This window comes from Choloepus didactylus, chromosome 3 (assembly GCF_015220235.1).
Source record: "Choloepus didactylus isolate mChoDid1 chromosome 3, mChoDid1.pri, whole genome shotgun sequence".
NCBI lineage: Eukaryota > Metazoa > Chordata > Mammalia > Pilosa > Megalonychidae > Choloepus > Choloepus didactylus.
Genome location: NC_051309.1, coordinates 189,464,556 through 189,490,161, shown reverse-complemented (window position 1 = coordinate 189,490,161; position 25,606 = coordinate 189,464,556). Strand labels below are relative to the sequence as shown.

Below are 25,606 nucleotides of genomic sequence, written 5' to 3'. Positions count from 1 at the left end.
TTCTGGGATATATATAGCTCCCAACCCACTGGGATTTTGCAATGCATTCCTAGATATGACCCCAAAAGCACAAGCAAGAAAAGAAACAACAGATAAATTTGATTTCTTCAAAATTAAAAACTTGTGCATAATAAGAAATTATGACAAAAGAGAAAGGCCAACCTACATAATGGTAGAAAAATAGTTTCAAACTATAAATCAAATAAGAGTTTAATATCAAGAATATATGAAATTGTCCTACATCTCAACAACTAAAAGTCAAGCAACTCAATTATAAAATGAGCAAAAGACTTGAATAGACATTTCTCCAAGGAAGATATAAAAATGGCCAAGAAGCACATGAAAAAGATGCTCAATGTCATTAGCCATTAGGGAAATGCAAATTAAAGTACAATAAGATACCACTTCACACTCATAAGGATGGCTATCATTAAAAAAAAAAAAAAGGAAAATAACAAGTGCTAAAAAGAATGCAGAGAAACTGTAATTCCAGTGCATTGTTGGTGGGAATGTAAAATGGTGCAGCCATTGTGGAAAGCAATATGGCAGCTCCTCAAAAAGTTAAATATAGAATTATCATTTGACACAGGAATCTCACTTCTAGGTATATACAAAAGAGAATGAAAACAGGTTTGCTCACAAATACTTGTACACCAATGCTTATAGCAATATTATTCACAATAGTGAAAAGCTGGAAACAACCCAAAAGTCCATCAGCAAATGAATGGATAAACAAAATATGGTACATACACACACTAAAATATTATTTGGTCATAAGAAAAAAATGAAGTTATGAGATGCTGTAACACAAAAGAGCCTTGAAAACATGCTCAGTAAAATAAACAAGAAAAATTAGGACAAAATGTATGTATCATATATTAGAGATAACTAGAAACAGCAAATTCACAGAGATAGAAGATTAGAGGTTACTGAGGGTGGGTGATAGGGTGAGGAAGGGAGAGTGTTGGTAAAAAACAAAAGACCGTATATGTAATTGGGACTAAATCTATAAAGTCTTTTATACGAAGAAAAAATACATAAGGTAGTACTGATATGCAAAGGAGAAGAAGGAGAAGAAGAAATTATTCCAGAAACATTTTTTTTCGTCAAATTCAAAATTCAACAAAAAATTTCAGCTAGGGAGATATCTATTCTGAGAAAATTTTGTACTGTTTTAAGAAATATTTGTTTAAAATACCACAATTTTTACTGAACCTATATTGATGTGATGAAAGATGTGGCTCACCCATAAAAAAAACTAAGTTTCAAAGACAAATTACAACCCATTCACACAAAATAAACCATATACACATCTGATTTAAATATCCCAAGGAAATTTTCCATTGGGTGACCAAATAGAGCTGTCAATGAATTCTAAGCGCAGTAAAATTCATTGAGGCCAAGGTACAAAAGCTGAATATAGAAGAGCTGAAGGGTTTTTTTCCCCAGCTATCCACTGAAGACTGAGAGTGACCATGTAATTCTTGGTGGTTGGGAAGGAGGAAGCAGTACGTCCAAGGGCTCTCGTTCTGGAAGAGGGCAGCAAACCCGGACTGGTGAAGGCAGCAAGGCGAGGGAGCATGTAAATCTGGAGAACAGCCAGTGAGTCAGATTTGGAATTCAAGCCATGGGTTTCTGGTCCCTTTGAATAGAAGAAAAATGGTTCTGAATTTGACTGTGAGACATGGAATAGGCTTTTTGGATGAGATGTAAAATTCAGGTGCTGATAGTAGTAGTAGTAGTAGTAGTAGTAGTAGTAGTAGCAGTAGTAGTAAGAAATATTATTGAGTCATGTAGTAAAATACTTATAAGCAGTAGCTTCATTCTCACCACCATTCTACAAAGTAGACATTATTATCTCCATTTGAAAGATTAGGAAACAGACTTAGGGAGTTTAGCTACATTAAATTTTCCAACATCATGTGGCTAGTGAGTATAGTATATCAGGAACGTAGGTCTGTTCTGTCTGCACCAAAACTCACACTCTTTATATGTCACATTGGTCATTATTTCATTTGCTTCTTTAACTCTTTCAATAAACAAATATTTATTATGCATTTATAACTTTTCTGTTTGTTTCTCTCATAGAGAAAGAACAAAAAGAGAACAACTGGGGAAAATAAAGCTGTAGTTTATTTTATACTATATTAGAAAGATTCACAAGAAGAATTGGAAAGAAATTTACTGATTTACCCTTTTGACACTAAACACTAGCCCTCTTTTTCCCTTCTTTGTCTCTCTCTCTCTCTTTCTCTCTCTCTCTCTCTCCCCCCCCCTTCCCCAGGGTACTCACAATATGCCCTTATCTGCCATCTGACCTATCTTTTGACAGTATCTCTCATCATTTTATTCAGCAGTGATTTGCTTATGTTTCCTACTTTGGTGACCTGATTCATTAGAAGACACTGCTCTTGGCAATGAATGTTCAAGCAGATATGCTCATCGCAATGTTTTTAGGATCAGCTATCAATGCACTTTTGGGCCTTTGATCAACTAATTTAGGAATGGCCCACTAAGTGGTGAGAGTAAGAGTAGGAATGGAAAAGAAAGGAAGAAGGGCAGAAACCAGCATTTTTTGAAAGTATGTTGGACTCCAAGCAAAATTATAAGTGCCTAAAATTATAAGTGCCAAAATTATAACTTTGTATCATCAAACTGCACTTCTGTGTTATACCTATCAATACTCATCATTAACATCACAGTTAACAGGGGCTGAGGGAGTAACTTGCCTAAATTTGCAAGCTAGTCAACAGAGGAGCCAGGATTCAAAGCCAAGTCTCTTTGACTCCAAAGGGTTCTTTACACTACAAGAAAAGGACAAGTGTTTCAGAGGATTTGTACTCAAGTTTATAGAACGTCAAGAAAGGATCATGGAGAACATATAAAGTGAAAAGTCTGTTCCTACATTAAAAAACAGTAATAAAGTCTAGGAAGTTTTATGAAGAGTCACAGGAGACCAAGAATTTGTCTTCCACCAGACAAGAAGCCTGGCCTACTACAGGAGTAAGGACGCATTGTATTCCTCTTTTTTTTCTTTTGCTGCTTATTTTTTTCCCACTTTAAGAGATATACCATGTGACTACTTTTTTCCTTTTGCTTTTAGCCCTCACTTTAATTTTTCATAATTACAGAAGTTGTAAGTTTTTATTAAAATCATGAAGAAAATACAGAGTTCCCCTATACCACCCCCCTCACGCACACAGTTTTCCCTATTAACACCTTGCATTAGTGTGGTGACTTTGTAACAACTGATGAAATGATAGTATTGCAATTATATTATCAACTATCATCCATGGTTTATATTAGGGTTCCCTGTTTGTTGTACAGTCCTATATTTTTAAAAATTTTTAAATTTTTATTTTAATAACATATATACAATCTAAGTTTATGATAATGATAAATGGTGAAATCCCAATGTTAACTTCTCACTCTTCTGTTGTGAGATAAAGGAACTTACACAGCCAGATAGTAATTTCACTTCTCTATAATGCTTTTAGTTTTAGAAAAGCAGAATGTCGAAGCGCCAGACTGCGGCAGGGTTTACGTATGGTCCAGATTATCCTAAGAGTTAATAACTGCGCATGAAGCATGAAGCTGAAGGCACAAAAAAAGGAAATATTTAAACAAAAACAAAGCCAAATACAGCCAACCGCTAGGAAAACATACAGAGGACACAAATTAGGGTTAGCAGCCCAGAGAGAGAACGTTTAAATAAAGTGAAGAAGGATTTCATCAAAATACCCTGATCCTGCTGAACAGTTATCCTCAAAATTGCTGACGCACAGCTGACAGTGTTGCCCACACGGGTCCCCTCGGCTTTTCCTCTCCCACATGCGACTGGAAATGTGCCGAGACCTGCTGCTCCTGAGCGGAGGTGTTGGAGCTATTCGCAGCTGGTCACCTCAAATGCATTGCCGTGATTCACCACTGAAAATCAGTTGTCTTCTGTATTACAAAAAGTTTCCCATAGCTAAAAACAAATTACTAGGTTTGTGAATAATTTAGCTTCTTTAAAGCAAGCTTCTTATCAAAGTATAGCATGCACACAGAAAGGCACACAAATCAAAGGGTACCATGCTTGGTGATTTTCCACAATGAATACACCCCTGTAAGCAATACCCAAATCAAGAAATGAAACATTATAAAACTCCTACCTGTGCTTCCTGTCAGGGTAACCCCAACTTGGATTTCTAGGTTACCAGGTTACTGCTTAAGTGCTAGATAAATGGAAGCATGCAAAATTTACCATTTTGTGTCTGTTTTTTTTTTTTTTTCATTCAACATTATGCTTGTGAGAGTCATGGAAGTTGTTAAGTATAGCAATAGTTTGTTCTTCCTCCTTGCAGTTTGACATTCCACTGTTTGCTTCTACAATAATTTATTTATTCATTACATTATTAATGGGCATCTACTTTATTTTTTACAGTTTTTAATACAAAGAGTGCTGCTGGCAACATTCTTGGATGTGTCATATGGTGTATTCTTTAAAGAAGAATAAATTATTCAATAAATAGTCCAAATACTTCTCCAAAGTGGCTCTGTACCAATTTTGCATTCCACCTAGCAATGTCTGATAGCTCCAATTTCTCCACATTGCCACCAATACTTGGCATTGCTAATCATTTTAATTTTAGCCTTTCTGGTTAGAGTTACTAGATAAAATACAGGACATCCATTTACATTTGAAATATTCAGCACATAATTGTCCTAAAACTTTATCCATCTGAAATTCATGTATTACTGAGAGTTCTATGCTTTTATTTGCTAAATCTGGCAGCCTTATTCTGATACATGTGTAGAGGTATTTTACTTTGGTTTTAATTTACATTTCCCTGATGATTAAAAAGTTGAGCATCTTTTCATAATTATGTTGGCCATTTGGATATCTTCATTCTTGAAGTACTTATTCAAGTCTTTTTTTCCATTTTTATATTTCAGGGTTTTCCTTATTGATTTCTAAGAGTTCTTACTGTATTCTATATTCATATTCTTTGTCAGATAAATAAGTTACAAATATTTTCTCCCACTCTGTTTTGTCTATTCAATCTCTTAATAGTGTCATTTGTTAAAGAAAGTTTTGGTTATAAACCAAATTCTTAATATTTTCCTTTACAGATAGTTTTTTTTTTTTCAATGTCCTGTTAAAGAAATCTTGCCTCTCCCAAGTTTGTGAAGAAATTCTTTTACATTTTCTTCCAGAAGCTTTACTGTGTGGTCTTTCACATTTAGATCAACAATACATCTGGAATTGGTTTCTCCGTTTTATATGAGGTAGGCCATGAATTATTTTCCTTAACAGATAAGTGATTCAATTTAACACACAAATTTGAGCATACGTAATCATTTGTATGCAGATTTGCTTTCTTGGGCAAGAGAGAAAAGAGTGAAGTTCCTGCTACATGCAAGGTATAGCAAATAACTCTACGTATGCCCAAGGGATTATTTACATGTGTCTTTTTAATCTATTATATGTCGGTTAAAAAGTGGCTTAAATGGTACATGTATCTTCAGAGTGGCCTCCTAAGGGAAGTGGTTCAAACAAAGTACTAGGGTATTTTTCTCAGATTCCTTTATAAATTTATCAGATACTAGTTATTTACAATTTTATATCTAAATCATCTTCATTTATATAGGTCCCGGAAATCTAGAAAAAAATGTGTATACCTGAAATTCTGAACTGTTTTTAAATGACTGTCCATTCTTGAACTGTGGAAATCTCCTTCTGTGATATGAATCAATAAGGGTAAAACAGATATGTGAGTGTATGTAGTATGGTACCTGTACAGAGCAAAATCAATGTAGCTACCCATGTGAGGTAACAGTAAGTTTTAAACAGTAATTTGGAGTTCCAGAGTAGCACCAGCCAGACAAGGTCTGCTAAATCTACAGGGACCGTGCATTTGGTGAAACCAGGAGCCTGCATTCTGAAATGAGTGAGTGAGTCGGCTGAAAGTCCCTCGGCCACGCTGCGGTGTGGGGAAACAGTGGGTTGGTGTTTGGAGATGGACTAGTTCTTTAAAAAAAAAAGCCCAGGAGCAGCTGCAGATACGACGGGGAGAGCCCCACAGTAAAGAACGGTGGGAGCGGGCTGGGCTAACACCTCAATGTCTGGTGTGGAGGATACCCCTTCCCACATCCGCTGCTGACTGTCTCAGGCCCAGGGGAGCAAAGGGGAGCCAAAGGGAGAAAGGACCGCACGACTTGCAGCCATCTCCCCGGTGGGTGGGGGACGTTCCTGCCCGGGGCTGGACCTGCAGCCCAGAGCCGTGCCAGGAAACCCAGCATGATGAGGAGTCTTTCCTGCAGCACCGCGCACATGCCACAATATCGGCCATGAACAGTGGCCTTTAATACACCCACGGCTGATTGTCCTGGAGCTGGGAGGGCAGTGCTGTGCAGGGAAAGTTAATGCGTCTCATTCAACCATCTTTGAAGCAGGCTGGGAACGCCCCTGCGCAGGCCAGAGACCCGGGGTTTCTCTGGAGGCCGGCACACACTAGTGACGTGGCGCAGCCCTCCCTCAGCAGAGGTCCTGTAAGAGCACGTCAGGGAAAAGGGAACCACTTGGAAATCCCAGGGAACCTACGCCAATACCAAGGACTTGTGGGTCAGCGGCAGGAACAGCCTTAAATCTCCGGGAACACCTGGGAGTTTTGATTATTAAAGCTGCCCTTCCTCCCTAATTGCTCAGACATACGTCCCACATTCAGGGCAGACAGCACCTACAAGACACCCAAATTAAGTGCTCCAATTGGACTCCACAAGAGTCAGATCCCCACACACCACAAAGTTGGGGAGAACTGACTTGAGGGGAATAGGTGACTCACGGATGCCATCTGCTAGTTAGTTAGAGAAAGTGTATGCCTCCAAGCTGCAGTTCTGACAAATTAAAGATGAAGTAAAGCAAATGCCAAGAGGCCAAAAACAACAGAAAATCTTAAAGCATATTATAAAACCAGATGATATGGAGAACCCAAACCCAAACACACAAATCAAAAGATCAGAAGACACACAGTACTTGGTGCAATTAATCAAAGAACTACAGACAGGCAATGAGAGCATGTCACAGAATATAAAGGACATGAAGAAGTCCCTAGAAGATCATAAAGAAGAAATCTTCAAGGACCAGAGAACAGAAACTGAAAGAACAAAAGAAAGAATGGGGAAAAAAATCAAAAAATCAAAATGGATCTCAAGGATATGATAGATAAAATAAAACGTCCAAATTTAAGACTCACTGGTGTCCCAGAAGAGAAAGAGAAGGTAAAGGTCTAGAAAGACTAGTCAAACAAATTGGGGGAAATCTTCCCAAACCTTCTACACAATATAAATACACAAAGCATAAATGCCCAGCAAACTCCAAATAGAATAAATCCAAATAAACCCTCTCCAAGAATACTCTGATCACTGTCAAATACTGAAGAGAAGGAGCAAGTTCTGAAAGCAGCAAGAGAAAAGCAATTCACCACATACAAAGGAAACAACATAAGACTAAGTAGTGACTACTCCGTGGCCACCATGGAGGTGAGAAGGCAGTGGCATGACATATTTAAAACTCTGAGAGAGAAATATTTCCAACCAAGAATATTTTATCCAGCAAAACTCTCCTTCAAATTTCAGGGACAGCTTAAATTTTTCACAGACAAACAAATGCTGAGAGATTTTGCTAATCAAAGTCCTGCCCTACTTCAGATGCTAAAGGGAGACCTACCAACAGAGACACAAAGAAAGGAGAGAGAGATATAGAAAATTTTAACAGACATATATAGAATCTTACATCCCAGGTCACTGGGACACACATTCTTCTCTAGTGATCACGGATCTTTCTCCAGTATAGACTGTATGCTGGGACATAAAACAAGCCTCAATAAATTAAAAAAAAAAAAAAAATGAAGTTTTTCAAAGCACATTCTTTGACCACAATGGGATACAAATAGAAGTCGATAACCATCAGAGACTTGGAGAATTCACAAACACCTGGAGGATAAAAATGAAGGGGAGATAAAAACATTCCTGGATAATCAAAAGCTGAGGGACTTCATCACCAGTAATCAGTCCTAGAAGAAATGCTAAAGGGAATTGAGCAGGCTGAAAGGAAGGGACACTACACAATTGACTGAAACTACATGAAGAAATAAAGATTTCCAGTAAAGATCACATCATAAATATAAATACCAATACTACTGTATTTTTGATTTGTAACTCCACTATTTACTTCCGACAGGATCTAAAATACATAAACTGTAATGATAAATCAGTGGTTTTGGACTCAATGTAAAATATGTACTTTTTGATAAGAACTACATAAAGGTGGGGGAATGATGGAGTATAGGAACATAGTTTATGTGTCCTATTGAAGTTAAGTTGGTATCAAAGAAAAACAAGATTGTTATAGATTTAAGAGGTTAAATTTAAGCCCCACGGTAAACACAAAGAAAGTATCAGAGAATATGACCACAGAGATGAAAAGTAGAGTATGGGTTCCGAGAAGTGGGGGAAGGGGCAATGGGGAGTTAAGAAATGAGAGTAGGGTTTCTGTTTGGGGTGAAGGGAAATTTCTAGAAATGGATGGTGGGAAGGTGATAGCATTGCAACATTCTAAATGTGATTAATCCCACTAATGGAATGCTTGGGAGGGGGTGGAATGGGAAGATTTAGGCTATATATATGTTTCCACAATTGAAAAAAAAGACAGTCTAAATAGGCAATGACAATTAAATGCCAAGGATGATCCTGGATGGGATATGAGGATGGAGGAGAGGAGGCTCAAAGGGACACAGATGGGACACACACACACAAAAAAGGAAATATAGAATGTAAGCTTTGTATCAATGTTGAATTTCTTGAACTTCTTAGCTGCGCTTAATGGGATTGCATAAAAGAATGTTCTTGTCCATGGGAAAGGTATATGTGAATTATATTGTTTGTTCAAAGATATGTGCAGCTTGCTCTCATGTGTTCAGAAGACAGAGCAATAGATGATGGATGATAGATAGGGAGGGAGGGAGAGAGGAAAAGAAAGAAATGGTGTGACAGGATGTTAAAGGTGGTGGATCAGGGTATTGGGGGAAGGGGGTTGGGGTATGACGGAGTTCTATGTATGGGGTTTGTACTGTTTTTGCAACTCTTCCTGTAAGATTGAATTTATTTCAAAATAAAATATATTAAATTTAAAAAAAAAGTAATTTGGCTACTGGATTCTAGGTGAATCTCTAAAGTTGCATACCATTTTCTTTCTCCTATCCATGAAAGGCATTTTCACTTTCAAAGATTTTTTTAAATAAAGAAATAGATAATATGAATTACTGTGACATTGTGACAATTCTATAGACCATATCCTGTACCAAATATGTCTGGAGAAGAGCAGGTATCCATACTATCAGGAGTATATGGTTATATAATTATAGCGAGGTTTCAAGAAGATAAGAATATAGATACATAAAAACAAATCATAGTTACAGTCAGAAGTTGTTTCAAGTTAGAATATACAGTTAAAAATGCTGGATTGGTTTCTTCTTATTCCAAAAATAAAATTAAAATGGCAGTAAAGTATCAAAAGAGGAGTTAAATCCACAAAGCTAAAGAAAATGGAAGAAGAGACAACAGAGGACAAGAGCTCTCAACAAAGATTTAGAAAATGAAACGTAGATGGAGACGTGGTAAATGACTTGGCGAAAGTGAAGAAATTACAGCACAAGAACAGGTGGATTTAACCTACAGACACCTGAGAAGCCTGGCACTTTGAGGTAGCAAGAAATGCAAAGGCAGGAGTGTGGCATGGACCTGAACACAGGAAAATAAACAGGGGGGCAATCTGAGAAGAAGGAAGAGCTCCTGGGGATTAAAAATATAATAATAGAAGCAAAAATTCAATGGAAGAATGGGAAATCCCATGAAAGGCACAAAAGTTGATAAACAGAAGAATTTTAAGAGGGAACAGATAAAATTAGAGTATCAGTCCTCGAGGTACAACGTCTAACTCAAATGAACCCCAGATAGTTGGGAAAAATTACAAACGATTAATACCAGAACATTTCCATAACATGAGTGTCCAGATTGAAATTCACCCTCCCTATTGCACCCACTCCAAAACTTACCATTAGGAAAGCTTAAAGCACCAGGTATAAAAAGAAGTTTCTAATAACTCGAAGAGTGGATAGAATAAGAAACAGGTCAAATACAACAGAAGAAGTATTAGAATATCAACCAATTTTCTGCCATAACATTGGATGATGGAAAACTATGAGACAGAATCTTCAAAATTCCAAGGGATAATGATTTTGAACTATAATTGTACATTTGGTCAGTAATTTTAGATAAACAAAGCTCAAAAAATATTTAAAAACTCTTGGGCAATTTATTACAACAAAATAAGCGAGTAAATCATGAATGAGGAAAGCATGAGATCTTAAAAAATGGAGGAAACAAAAGGAAGCCCCGTGGTGACAGCTTTGCTTCAGGCCTGGTTACAAACCATTCCTGACTTGAACTGTTCAACAGTGTCCTATGGAAGGAAGGACTCCAGGAAAAGCAAAACAAACAAACAAAAAATAACACTTCACTAACAGATAATTTGATGTGGTTGAGATTTTGGAAAACTTATTGATAGGTTTGATGTATCTGGTGGAACATTCAGAAAAATATTTGTAATCAGTTTGTCGACAACTAAGCATCAGATAAAACAAGGAAATTATGAAGTCCAGAGAATACAAGGCTGTATGAGAATGGAAAACTAATATGAAGAGTTATTTAAGAGAGCTAAATCCTTAATACCATGTCCCTCTCTCTCTCTATCATCTATATATGATAAACCAGGAAGTAACAGTAGTAATATAATATATATTAATACAGAAGAAAATGCCTTAAAAATAGCTAAAACAATTGACGTTATATTCCTCTGAGGAATGGTACTTTGTGCGAAAAGGAATGAGACAAGAGACTGATCTTTATTATTATTCACTATTTCTTGATTTTTAAATTATGCATGTCGCTTTGACCAAAAGAAATTAATATAACATTTAAAAGAGAAAATCCTAGCAGTCATATAAATTCATGTATAGTACCTCTTGCCAAAACATTGAAGCTAAATATAATCTTACGTTCTGTCTTTTCCTTAAAGATCACTGCATTTCATTTTATCTTGTTTGCTTTCAGTAAATAAAACTTTTTCTAGATTTTAAATTAAATATTTTGGAGGAGTGTTCTCTATTTTTCTATATTATTGACTAAAAACTAATATCTCAGGCTTAGTATTTCCTCAAAATGTCTACTAGAATAGACTGGAGAGGGTAGCGGGGAGGATATAGGAGAACTTGTGAAGTTTATCCTAATCTTAATTGCTTTAAATATCCCTCATCTTCTTACTTTAAACACATAAAAACTAACATCTATTTACTACTATATATTAATATATATCTCTTATAAGGTATAAATTGAAAAGTAATAGTATCAGAAAATTTCAGGGGGATGGGTACATTGTTTATAATGATGAAGTTAAATCTTTTTAGTCTAGATGTCTAGGAGGCAAAAATAAATGGTTTATTGGAGATCAAAGCATGAAACAGAGTCAAAGACAGAAAAAGCCTATACTCTCTGTGTTGAATAATTTGGCACAACACCTTTTCCAACATTTCCTCAGTTATTTTAGAGACCTGTTAATTGTCCTTCAAAGCATATTTGAAAATAGTAATTTCTAGAAAAAAAAAAGGAGTTTGATCTTGTAAAAATATAAATGTGATATAAATCAAATTTTTGCAATTGAATGCCAAGTAGAGCTCAGTGGCCTAAGGAGTTATTTTCACTTATCATTGGCTCACACTCAAGTTGGTTGCCTTGGCTTGGTTTCTAGAATTCCTTAGATTTTATGTGGAGGCGCCACAAATCTATTTCCATCAATTGAGTCATATACCCTTGAACCCTTTGTAGTAAAATGTCATCTGTGGTCAATTCGGTTAGTTAAAATTCAATGGGGCCAAGACTAGTAAAAACTCCACAAGAAGAGAAAACATTAAGATATGATCAAATTTTTAACAGATCTCCAGAAGTATTGAAACCTCCAGTTCTAACCAGAGACAGAGAACCCACAAATAGAAGTTAGGACACATTGCCACACATTAACTGCCCGGAGCATTTCCAGTCTCACATAGCTCAACATTTGACCTAACCTCCCTCTGACCTGAAATGCCCACTGTGTTCTTAGTTTCAGAAATGCTGAATGTGTAGATTTGAACAAAATCTGGCATCTCTTATTACCTCCTCTATCTCACTTGCACCTATTTTCAGTTGTAAACGCCTCTCTTTTTCCCCTGACCACATCCCGTTGTCCCAACGGCAAGCCATACATTTATCAGTTGTTTCCAATCCAAAGTGTTTGAAATGCACATTTGTTAAAAACATTGTAGACGAAAAATAGTGTGCTTTCTAGTAGAGGATACGGTTATGATTCATAAAATCCTGACTCATTTAAAATGGTTTCTGGATTCTTGGTAGAAAATTGTCATAATATGTTTATTTTTAAAGAAGTTGAGTTGAAAATGTTTTACACGATTCATCCTGAAACTTATGATATTGCTACTATGTTTCGACTGTGTCACTGTAACATAACACGTCTGTTAAATATGATAAACATAATCTGTTAAATATAATATAAATGGAGAAAAGTTCAAAGTAACATTTGGAAGCACGTAATCAAGAGGAAAAGGATGTTTATCACTTTAATGGCTGTATTAATTTCAGGTAGAACTATATTTGATTCTGTATTTTAGTCCATCTCACTGAACTGACCATTCCAACATGTATCATATTGCTCTGATTATGAACCCACATTAAACTAAACAATCTAGCTTGACTTTTACTCAAAATACCATGAGAAAAATTTAACCAATAATTACCTTCCCATGCATCTTCATATTTCTCAATCTTTTGACAACTATTCATAATACAACAAGAATATTTCTTTGAACCCAAAGAGTTTCTGAAGTCCTATCAGAAAATTCTTATCAAGGATTGGAATTGTGTCAAGTAGAGTGTGATTTAACATGAATCGTGTCTTCAGAAATATATGTAGGTATGCAAGTTAATAAAATATGATACACATTGCAATAATCAAGAGGCAGTTCAGTGATACAGAAATTAGATAAATTCTTTATCTGAAAAAAAGAATACTCAAAAGATACTTGATTAAGAGAGAGTGGCCATATACCACCCTAGGTATGAAGATATAGCTAGTCAAAAGGCTGGAGCCAAGAATGTTTAGATGACAAAGGTAATAAGCAATGTGTTTGCAAGTAAGAAGTGGAATTCGGCAAACTGACCCCCACTACTTAGCTGGGAATGTGTGTTTAAAGATCCCATAGTGACTTTATAAAGCATTGTGTATTTAAATGTACCTGGGTAAACAGTAGAGTTAGGTCTGATCAGAAATATCCACTCTTCTTCTTCAAGGACACAAGCAATGCTGATGTGATGGGGAAGAGGAGTTTTTTGTTTTGAGGTCAGTGAGGAAGCTGCTCAGCTAGGAGAACCAGATGTTCAAGGTTAAAGGAGAGAGAAAGGTGGCAACAACCATAATAAATTGTGTAAGAAGAGGTTTATGAAGAAATAAATATTTAACTAGTCAGAAACTTTTTCTCTGAACAATTGAAATCTATTTTTAAATGTAAAAAAACGAAGAAAGGAATATGATTGGGAATTTAAAAGGGTATAAACCTTAACTAATTGCCTGTATCATCTAACTTGTCAGTGTTCTCTATACTATCTTCACTGTCCGTGGTAAACTAGACTCATGTGCATTATAAAAGTTTAGCAATATGCATGTTGATGGTGTGGTAGTTTTTAAACAGAGGCACAGGAACTCAAGGAACCATTACTTTAAGAAGCTTATCCTCCCCCACTCACTTAGGTTGTGTAAATGTTAGGAAATGAGTTAAACAGAAGAATGCATGCTGTATCCTAGAATGGAAAGCCTAAGAAGGAAAAGCAACTGAACTAGCTACATAAAAGTTAATTCTGAAAGATAATGCAACAGAAAAGCATCATAACTGCTAATTATGTAAGTGACACAATAATGTGCAAAAGACAACTTTGGTGATGGTTTTGAGTTCAGGCAAGCATTAGAGTTAGTGGTAAGGAAGGTTTAAAGAGAGGTAATTAATTTGTTACCAAGTATTTAAGAGAGTTTATACCTGAGCATAATACAAACAACAATAACAATAACAACAACAAACAAAAGAAAAACACTGACACTATTGTTATATGAAGATAAGAAAGAATATGCTAAAGATAACTGAAACCATAGAAAATATGGATAACATTAGGATCATTTACAGAGTTAGGGTTGAGCTTGTTCACCTGAGTCCAATGCAAGTAAAGCTAAGATGTATTTCATAATACTTGAAAGAGATATATTTAAGTCAAACAAAAATAAATATGTATACAGTGTGCATGATATTTCACATATATTGAGAATTTTCTCACAGGTGTTTATATAGGCAAAGGTATAAATAGCTTTAAACATAATTAAATCATTTAGATTTCAGAATGATTTTTCAACATACATGTGTTGCTCCTCTACTTAAACTCCTTCAGTGGCCCCACTGGTCTTGGGATGAAGACAGTTGCCTAAGAGGAGCACACATATAAGAGTCTAGGTACACACTCACCTTGATCTCTCCCACATGTACTAAGCATTTCAAATATATCAAACCATAACTATTTGCAGATGTTCAACTGTGTAATCCTGACTCGTCCTGAGTGCTTTTGTACTTCTTTTCTCTGTGTTCACCTGTTCCCCTGATGAGTGTCTATTTAGTATAAGAGTCAGAACAAGGGTTGCCTTCTCTACAAATATTTCTCTGACACTGCAGAGAGAATTTAGGAGGCTTTCCTAAGTAGGAGCACAATCTTATTAAAATGATTTTTTACGACATTTGCTGTGTTCTAGTTTGCTAATGCTGCAGAATGCAAAACACTAGAGATGGATTGGCTTTTATAAAAAGGGGGTTTATTTGGCTATACAGTTACAGTCTTAAGGCCATAAAGTGTCCAAGGTAACACATCAGTAATCAGGTATCTTCACTGGAGGATGGCAGATGGCATCCGGAAAACCTCTGTTAGCTGGGAAGGCACGTGGCTGGCATCTGCTCCAAAGTTCTAGTTTCAAAATGGCTTTCTCCCAGGACGTTCCTCTCTAGCAAGCTTGCTCCTCTTCAAAACGTCACTCACAGCTGCACTCCATCCAGTCTCTTTGAGTCAGCATGTTTTATATGGCTCCACTGATCAAGGCCCACCCTGAATGGGTGGGGTCACACCTCCATGGGAGTATCCCACCAAAGTCACCACCCACAGCTGGGTGGGGCACACTCCAAGCAAATCTAACCAGCACCAAAACGTCTGTCCCACAAGACCGCAAAGATAATGGCATTTGGGGGACACAATACATTCAAACCGGCACATGCTGTAAGTGTAATATCTGTTTAAATTAAAGAAGTCCTAAATCAATGGAAAGATATACTTGTTCATCAGTCAGGGGACGCACTATTGTTAAGAAGTCAGTTGTCTCCAAATTACTCTTTAGGTTCAGTGCAATCCTGATCAGAACCTTTGTATTATGTTTTGTAAAATTTAAGCTGTTTCTAAAATACAAATGGAAATGCAAAGGACCTAGGAGCGAAAACAACTTTGAAGAAGAACAAAGTTGGAGGGTAAGCACTATTGGATTTCAAGACTTATAAAACTAAAATAATTTAAACAGTATAGTATAGAGGTACATATAGATAAATATATCAGTGGAACATGATAGAGAATCCAGAAATAGGCCCACACATATTAGGACACCTGATCTCTGACAAAAGTGCAAAGGCATTTCCGTGGAGAAAGGGTAGCCTTTTCAACAATGATGCAGGAACAGTGGGATATTCATATGCAAAATTTTTAATAAACTTTCATTCATATCTCACACCACATGCAAAATATTAACTCAGATTTTAGGCCTAAATGTAATACTTAAAACTATAAGAACTTCTAGAGGAAAATATGGGAGAATATTTTCTGTCCCTAGATTAGTAAATTTTTTTCTTGAATATCACATCACAAGAACAAATTGATAAACTGACTTCATCGAAAGTATAAACTTTTGCTCTGCAAAAATCACTGTTAAGAGAATATCCGATACATCCTTCATATTTCAAAACTTGGTGATAAGAAAGCAAATAACCAATTTTTTTTTAAATGGACAAAATATTTGAACAGTCACTGCACCAAGTAAGATCTATGGATAGCAACTAAGAACATGAAAACATGTTTGTTATTCTTATCTTTAGGGAAATGCAAATTAAAACAATGAGATACACTGCACACCCATTGGAATCGCTAAAACAAACAAAAAAAATTTTAAATAACCATAACAAGTGTTGGAAAGGGTGTGGAGAAACAAGAACTCTCATACTGTTAATGAGTATTTACCGTGATGCAATCACTTCAGAGAACACTTTGGCAGTTTCCGAAAAAGATAAGCACATACCTATCATTCAGACTTCTGCTCCTAGGTTTTACTCAAGAGAAAAGAAAGCCATCCATCCAAAGACTTGTATATGAATGTTCATAGCAGCTTTGTTTGTAACAGCTCCAAACTGGAAACAGCCGGCTGAAAAACAACTTTTTTGAAAGCAGTCACGTGGGAGAAGTGTCCTTCAATAGTTGAATACATTAACAAATTGTGGTATATACTAAGAAAGGAATTCTACTCAGCAATACAAGGAATGACCTATTGTTTCATGTAACATCATGGATCAATCTCAAAACAATTACACTGAGTGAGAAGCCAGACATGAAAGATTCTGTACTGAATGAGTCCATTTATATAGAACTCTAAAAAATGAAACTAATACATAGTAACAGAAAGTAGGTTAGTGTGTGCTTGGGGAACGGAAGGGGTGATGAGGTATGGGAAGCAGTAGGAAGCAGGAATTATAGAGTCAGAAAAAAACATTTTTGAATGATGAATATGTTCATTATCTTGATTGTGATGATGGCTTCACAGGTATAGCCATGTGTGAAAATATCAAATTGTACACTGTAAATATGTGGAATCTATTGTATGTCAATTATACCTCAATAAAGCTGGTTTTTTTTTTTTTTTTTTAAGTGCAGTTAAAAAAAAAAAGGATAGCAGCCAAGGAAAGTTTTCCAGATGTTTGAAAACAAATGGCTTTGGGGTGCGGATGGGGATCAGGATGAAATAATACTATAGTTATATTATTCCTGTGGATGAATACATTCATTCTTTTAAGTTTGCATTTTTAAGTTTGATTTGTAAATAGAATAAGAGCAAATTTAGTCACTCCTTTGTGGCTTTAGCTTCCAAAGTTAAAAATAGAAAGCAAAATATTGCTGTATTATTTTCCCATAGAATACTGTTGCCCAAGAGGACGCAAGGGGGGTGAATAGTCTTCCAAGTTTGTAAACACGTTCTTTTTATCAGTTAGCCCCATCCATCTCTAATCACTAGAGTTAGAACACTGTTATCTGCCTTCACCAATTTCCATATCAATGTTTGTTCTTAATATATAAATATTTTGTAAAAGAAAGTACAATGGAGAAGTTGAGTTTATTTTAGTTCATTTAAACTTTCTACCTCATTCTCTACAGAATAAATCCAATTCTGTATAGAACTGGATTATTTGCACAATTGTTATCAGAATGAGTAATATTGATAAGTAATACTTTATGGATTTGCTTGACTGCACACAAATGTTATATGTTTCTGATGGATTTAATTTAAATTCCAATTGAATTTTGCCTTAAAATGAAGACATTGGGAAGTACTAAATCCAGATTACTGAAAAATGAAACTATTTTCTAATATATACAAAACGTCTATATAAATAAATTTGAAAATTATTTTTAAATTAATTTCCCACCACTAACAATAAATCCTCAACTCATTTTTCTGGTTTGGATCTTCTGTATCAAGTTCCTAGTTGATTAAATTTCCTATTAAGATTAGAATATGTTTGATTCCACGGTTTAGAATAAATACATCTCTTCATAGTTATCTTTGCTATATCCATGTCAAAACAACTAGTTGGAAAGAGGAACATTTCATCAAACATTACAAAATATACAATGGCTCCTTAATTTTGATGACATTTTAAACTCTAAGTGTTTATGATTCTTACTATTAAAGAAAAATGGGACATAACACTTAAGGTCTGGAAAAACTAAGACAAAATTATTTCCCATTGCAAAAGATTTTGCTATAGTTTTTTATTTAACCATGAGCTTCCAATGATGTCCTAATTCCCTGCTGTACCTTTCAGTTAAATTAGGATGAAAAATATTTTTCAAAAATCTATGGAAGTGTAATTAGATTAAATTCAGGGAAAATCACATTTTAAAATGTTCTTTTCTCATCGGGAAGCATAATTTTAAGTTTCATTCAGTTCAGTTCGGTAAGTATACAGTTACCTCTTACTTGCAGGATACAAGGTCTGACCAATAATAAAAACTAACTACATACTTGTTAAGATAATTGAAAGAGGGTGAACACTTAGAATTGATCATCTAGTTCTCAATCCATTTCTATATTATTTAACTTCCATATGAAATGATTTGTAATATTTCGATAAGTTCCTGATGAGTCTCTGGAAGAAGCAATTAAAAGTTAAAATAAAATTAAAAGATCTATTCAAAAACTACTTTCACATCTCTCTTCAGGATGATGAAAGAATTGATTTAAAAAAAAAAAAAAAGAACTATGCTGACAGGTTCAAGCAATTACAACTTTTTATCTAAAGAGAAAAGTCAGAGAAGAGCCAACCATCTTGGTTGTATAAACTTTGGTACATACAATGGTGGGCTAATGTGATCACAACTTGAGGACAGAAGCAGTGTTAAGTCGTTTCGTTTTAATTTACAGTAAAAGGAAGACTTAACTGAAAGGGAAGGACAAATGATCTGGCAGTCTAGGTGAGAAAATATTAACAGTTTTTGAGGAAGCTTTAAAATCCTTTTTTCTAAGTTCTTTTATAATCACTTCTCTCACTTCTGTTTGTTTCAGATGTGTGTTTGCCTAAAGACAAAAAGAAGAAGCCTCCAGAGCTATTATTCTTATATGATGTTTCTTATAGAAGTTAATACAGTTTAATAAGTTTTCAATGTATGCTTTAGATGAACACAAAGAAAGCTATTCAAGTTGATCCAAAGTTTATTCAACGTTTTTTGTTATGCTTTGCTTTTATCATATTATTTGACATAAAACAACTTCCTTTACCTTTCTGTGTTTAAAGATTTTGAAGCACTTCAAATTTTGACTCTTCTGGAAATAAAGTCAAAATTCTAAATAAAAAGAATAACTCAGAAAGAGGAGGCGGGGCAAGATGGCAGACTGGTGAGCTGTATGTTTTAGTTACTCCTCCAGGAAAGTAGGTAAAAAGCCAGGAACTGCGTGGACTGGACACCACAGAGCAATCTGTCTTTGGGCATACTTCATACAACACTCATGAAAACGTGGAACTGCTGAGATCAGCGAAATCTGTAAGTTTTTGCGGCCAGGGGACCCGCGCCCCTCCCTGCCAGGCTCAGTCCCGGGGGAGGAGGGGCTGTCAGCTCCAGGAAGGAGAAGGGAGAATTGCAGTGGCTGCTCTTATGGGAAACTCATTCTACTGATTCAAACTCCAACCATAGATAGACTGAGACCAGACACCAGAGACTCTGAGAGCAGCCAGCCCAGCAGAGAGGAGACAGGCATAGAAAAAAAACAACACAAAAAACTCCAAAATAAAAGCAGAGGATTTTTGGAGTTCTGGTGAACACAGAAAGGGGAAGGGCGGAGATCAGGCCTTGAGGCGCATATGCAAATCCCGAAGCAAGGCTGATCTCTCTGCCCTGTGCACCTTTCCTTAATGGCCCTGGTTGCTTTGTCTATTAGCATTTCAATAACCCATTAGATCTCTGAGGAGGGCCGTTTTTTTTTTTTTTTTTTTTTTTTTTAAATCCTTTTTGCTTTTTCTAAAACAATTACTCTAAGAAGCTCAATACAGAAAGCTTCAAAGAATTGAAATTTGGGCACGTCAAGTCAAGAGCAGAACTAAGAGAGCTCTGAGACAAAAGGCAATAATCCAGTGGCTGAGAAAATTCACTAAACAACACAACTTCCCAAGAAAAGGGCGGTGTCCACTCACAGCCACCATCCTGGTGGACAGGAAACACTCCTGCCCATCGCCAGCCCCATAGCCCAGAGCTGCCCCAGACAACCCAGTGTGACGGAAGTGCTTCAAATAACAGGCACACACCACAAAACTGGGCGTGGACATTAGCCTTCCCTGCAACCTTAGCTGAATGTCCCAGAGCTGGGAAGGGGGAGCAGTGTGAATTAACAGAGCCCCATTCAGCCATCATTTGAGCAGACTGGGAGCCTCCCAACACAGCCCAGCAGCCCAGATCTGCCCTGGGGGGACGGCACTCACCTGTGACATAGCACAGTCATCCCTCAACAGAGGACCCGGGGTGCACAGCCTGGAAGAGGGGCCCACTTGCAAGTCTCAGGAGCCATACGCCAATACCAAAGACTTGTGGGTCAGTGGCAGAGACAAACTGTGGCAGGACTGAACTGAAGGATTAGACTATTGCAGCAGCTTTAAAACTCTAGGATCATCAGGGAGATTTGATTGTTAGGGCCACCCCCCCTCCCCGACTGCCCAGAAACACGCCCCACATACAGGGCAGGCAACACCAACTACACACGCAAGCTTGGTACACCAATTGGGCCCCACAAGACTCACTCCCCCACTCACCAAAAAGGCTAAGCAGGGGAGATCTGGCTTGTGGAGAACAGGTGGCTCGTGGACGCCACCTGCTGGTTAGTTAGAGAAAGTGTACTCCACGAAGCTGTAGATCTGATAAATTAGAGATAAGGACTTCAACTGGTCTACAAACCCTAAAAGAACCCTATCAAGTTCAGCAAATGCCACGAGGCCAAAAACAACAGAAAATTATAAAGCATATGAAAAAACCAGACGATATGGATAACCCAAGCCCAAGCACCCAAATCAAAAGACCAGAAGAGACACAGCACCTAGAGCAGCTACTCAAAGAACTAAAGATGAACAATGAGACCATAGTACGGGATATGAAGGAAATCAAGAAGACCCTAGAAGAGCATAAAGAAGACATTGCAAGACTAAATAAAAAAATGGATGATCTTATGGAAATTAAAGAAACTGTTGACCAAATTAAAAAGATTCTGGACACTCATAGTACAAGACTAGAGGAAGTTGAACAACGAATCAGTGACCTGGAAGATGACAGAATGGAAAATGAAAGCATAAAAGAAAGAATGGGGAAAAAAATTGAAAAACTCGAAATGGACCTCAGGGATATGATAGATAATATGAAACGTCCGAATATAAGACTCATTGGTGTCCCAGAAGGGGAAGAAAAGGGTAAAGGTCTAGGAAGAGTATTCAAAGAAATTGTTGGGGAAAACTTCCCAAATCTTCTAAACAACATAAATACACAAATCATAAATGCTCAGCGAACTCCAAATAGAATAAATCCAAAAAAACCCACTCCGAGACATATACTGATCACACTGTCAAACATAGAAGAGAAGGAGCAAGTTCTGAAAGCAGCAAGAGAAAAGCAATTCACCACATACAAAGGAATCAGCATAAGACTAAGTAGTGACTACTCAGCAGCCACCATGGCAAGAAGGCAGTGGCACGATATATTTAAAATTCTGAGTGAGAGGAATTTCCAGCCAAGAATACTTTATCCAGCAAAGCTCTCCTTCAAATTTGAGGGAGAGCTTAAATTTTTCACAGACAAACAAATGCTGAGAGAATTTGCTAACAAGAGACCTGCCCTACTGGAGATACTAAAGGGAGCCCTACAGACAGAGAAACAAAGACAGGACAGAGAGACCAGGAGAAAGGTTCAGTACTAAAGAGATTCGGTATGGGTACAATAAAGGATATTAATAGATAGAGGGAAAAATATGGCAAACATAATCCAAAGGATAAGATGGCCGATTCAAGAAATGCCTTCACGGTTTTAACGTTGAATGTAAATGGATTAAACTCCCCAATTAAAAGATATAGATTCACAGAATGGATCAAAAAAAATGAACCATCAATATGTTGCATACAAGAGACTCATCTTAGACACAGGGACACAAAGAAACTGAAAGTGAAAGGATGGAAAAAAATATTTCATGCAAGCTACAGCCAAAAGAAAGCAGGTGTAGCAATATTAATCGCAGATAAAATAGACTTCAAATGCAGGGATGTTTTGAGAGACAAAGAAGGCCACTACATACTAATAAAAGGGGCAATTCAGCAAGAAGAAATAACAATCGTAAATGTCTATGCACCCAATCAAGGTGCCACAAAATACATGAGAGAAACACTGGCAAAACTAAAGGAAGCAATTGATGTTTCCACAATAATTGTGGGAGACTTCAACACATCACTCTCTCCTATAGATAGATCAACCAGACAGAAGACCAATAAGGAAATTGAAAACCTAAACAATCTGATAAATGAATTAGATTTAACAGACATCTACAGGACATTACATCCCAAATCACCAGGATACACATACTTTTCTAGTGCTCACGGAACTTTCTCCAGAATAGATCATATGCTGGGACATAAAACAAGCCTCAATAAATTTAAAAAGATTGAAATTATTCAAAGCACATTCTCTGACCACAATGGAATACAATTAGAAGTCAATAACCATCAGAGACTTAGAAAATTCACAAATACCTGGAGGTTAAACAACACACTCCTAAACAATCAGTGGGTTAAAGAAGAAATAGCAAGAGAAATTGCTAAATATATAGAGACGAATGAAAATGAGAACACAACATACCAAAACCTATGGGATGCAGCAAAAGCAGTGCTAAGGGGGAAATTTATAGCACTAAACGCATATATTAAAAAGGAAGAAAGAGCCAAAATCAAAGAACTAATGGATCAACTGAAGAAGCTAGAAAATGAACAGCAAACCAATCCTAAACCAAGTACAAGAAAAGAAATAACAAGGATTAAAGCAGAAATAAATGACATAGAGAACAAAAAAACAATAGAAAGGATAAATATCACCAAAAGTTGGTTCTTTGAGAAGATCAACAAGATTGACAAGCCCCTAGCTAGACTGACAAAATCAAAAAGAGAGAAGACCCATATAAACAAAATAATGAATGAAAAAGGTGACATAACTGCAGATCCTGAAGAAATTAAAAAAATTATAAGAGGATATTATGAACAACTGTATGGCAACAAACTGGATAATGTAGAAGAAATGGACAATTTCCTGGAAACATATGAACAACCTAGACTGACCAGAGAAGAAATAGAAGACCTCAACCAACCCATCACAAGCAAAGAGATCCAATCAGTCATCAAAAATCTTCCCACAAATAAATGCCCAGGGCCAGATGGCTTCACAGGGGAATTCTACCAAACTTTCCAGAAAGAACTGACACCAATCTTACTCAAACTCTTTCAAAACATTGAAAAAAATGGAACACTACCTAACTCATTTTATGAAGCTAACATCAATCTAATACCAAAACCAGGCAAAGATGCTACAAAAAAGGAAAACTACCGGCCAATCTCCCTAATGAATATAGATGCAAAAATCCTCAACAAAATACTTGCAAATCGAATCCAAAGACACATTAAAAAAATCATACACCATGACCAAGTGGGGTTCATTCCAGGCATGCAAGGATGGTTCAACATAAGAAAAACAATCAATGTATTACAACACATTAAAAACTCGAAAGGGAAAGATCAATTGATCATCTCAATAGATGCTGAAAAAGCATTTGACAAAATCCAACATCCCTTTTTGATAAAAACACTTCAAAAGGTAGGAATTGAAGGAAACTTCCTCAACATGATAAAGAGCATATATGAAAAACCCACAGCCAGCATAGTACTCAATGGTGAGAGACTGAAAGCCTTCCCTCTAAGATCAGGAACAAGACAAGGATGCCCACTGTCACCACTGTTATTCAACATTGTGCTGGAAGTGCTAGCCAGGGCAATCCGGCAAGACAAAGAAATAAAAGGCATCCAAATTGGAAAAGAAGAAGTAAAACTGTCATTGTTTGCAGATGATATGATCTTATATCTAGAAAACCCTGAGAAATCAACGATACACCTACTAGAGCTAATAAACAAATTTAGCAAAGTAGCGGGATACAAGATTAATGCACATAAGTCAGTAATGTTTCTATATGCTAGAAATGAACAAACTGAAGAGACACTCAAGAAAAAGATACCATTTTCAATAGCAACTAAAAAAATCAAGTACCTAGGAATAAACTTAACCAAAGATGTAAAAGACCTATACAAAGAAAACTACATAACTCTACTAAAAGAAATAGAAGGGGACCTTAAAAGATGGAAAAATATTCCATGTTCATGGATAGGAAGGCTAAATGTCATTAAGATGTCAATTCTACCCAAACTCATCTACAGATTCAATGCAATCCCAATCAAAATTCCAACAACCTACTTTGCAGACTTGGAAAAGCTAGTTATCAAATTTATTTGGAAAGGGAAGATGCCTCGAATTGCCAAAGACACTCTAAAAAAGAAAAACGAAGTGGGAGGACTTACACTCCCTGACTTTGAAGCTTATTATAAAGCCACAGTTGCCAAAACAGCATGGTACTGGCACAAAGATAGACATATAGATCAATGGAATCGAATTGAGAATTCAGAGATAGACCCTCAGATCTATGGCCGACTGATCTTTGATAAGGCCCCCAAAGTCACCGAACTGAGCCATAATGGTCTTTTCAACAAATGGGGCTGGGAGAGTTGGATATCCATATCCAAAAGAATGAAAGAGGACCCCTACCTCACCCCCTACACAAAAATTAACTCAAAATGGACCAAAGATCTCAATATAAAAGAAAGTACCATAAAACTCCTAGAAGATAATGTAGGAAAACATCTTCAAGACCTTGTATTAGGCGGCCACTTCCTAGACTTTACACCCAAAGCACAAGCAACAAAAGAGAAAATAGATAAATGGGAACTCCTCAAGCTTAGAAGTTTCTGCACCTCAAAGGAATTTCTCAAAAAGGTAAAGAGGCAGCCAACTCAATGGGAAAAAATTTTTGGAAACCATGTATCTGACAAAAGACTGATATCTTGCATATACAAAGAAATCCTACAACTCAATGACAATAGTACAGACAGCCCAATTATAAAATGGGCAAAAGATATGAAAAGACAGTTCTCTGAAGAGGAAATACAAATGGCCAAGAAACACATGAAAAATGTTCAGCTTCACTAGCTATTAGAGAGATGCAAATTAAGACCACAATGAGATACCATCTAACACCGGTTAGAATGGCTGCCATTAAACAAACAGGAAACTACAAATGCTGGAGGGGATGTGGAGAAATTGGAACTCTTATTCATTGTTGGTGGGACTGTATAATGGTTCAGCCACTCTGGAAGTCAGTCTGGCAGTTCCTTAGAAAACTAGATATAGAGCTACCATTCGATCCAGTGATTGCACTTCTCGGTATATACCCGGAAGATCGGAAAGCAGTGACACGAACAGATATCTGCACGCCAAT

General features: G+C 36.5%; 1 long non-coding RNA gene across 1 annotated transcript in view; it reads right to left on the bottom strand.

Moving 5' to 3' along the window:
* Positions 1-16,651, bottom strand: part of LOC119530031 — a 36,004-nt gene extending 19,353 nt beyond the window's left edge. The window contains exon 1 of the long non-coding RNA XR_005216003.1: positions 16,520-16,651. This is a non-coding gene — a long non-coding RNA (uncharacterized LOC119530031). The remainder of the gene's footprint in view (positions 1-16,519) is intronic.
* Positions 16,652-25,606: the final 8,955 nt, after the last annotated feature.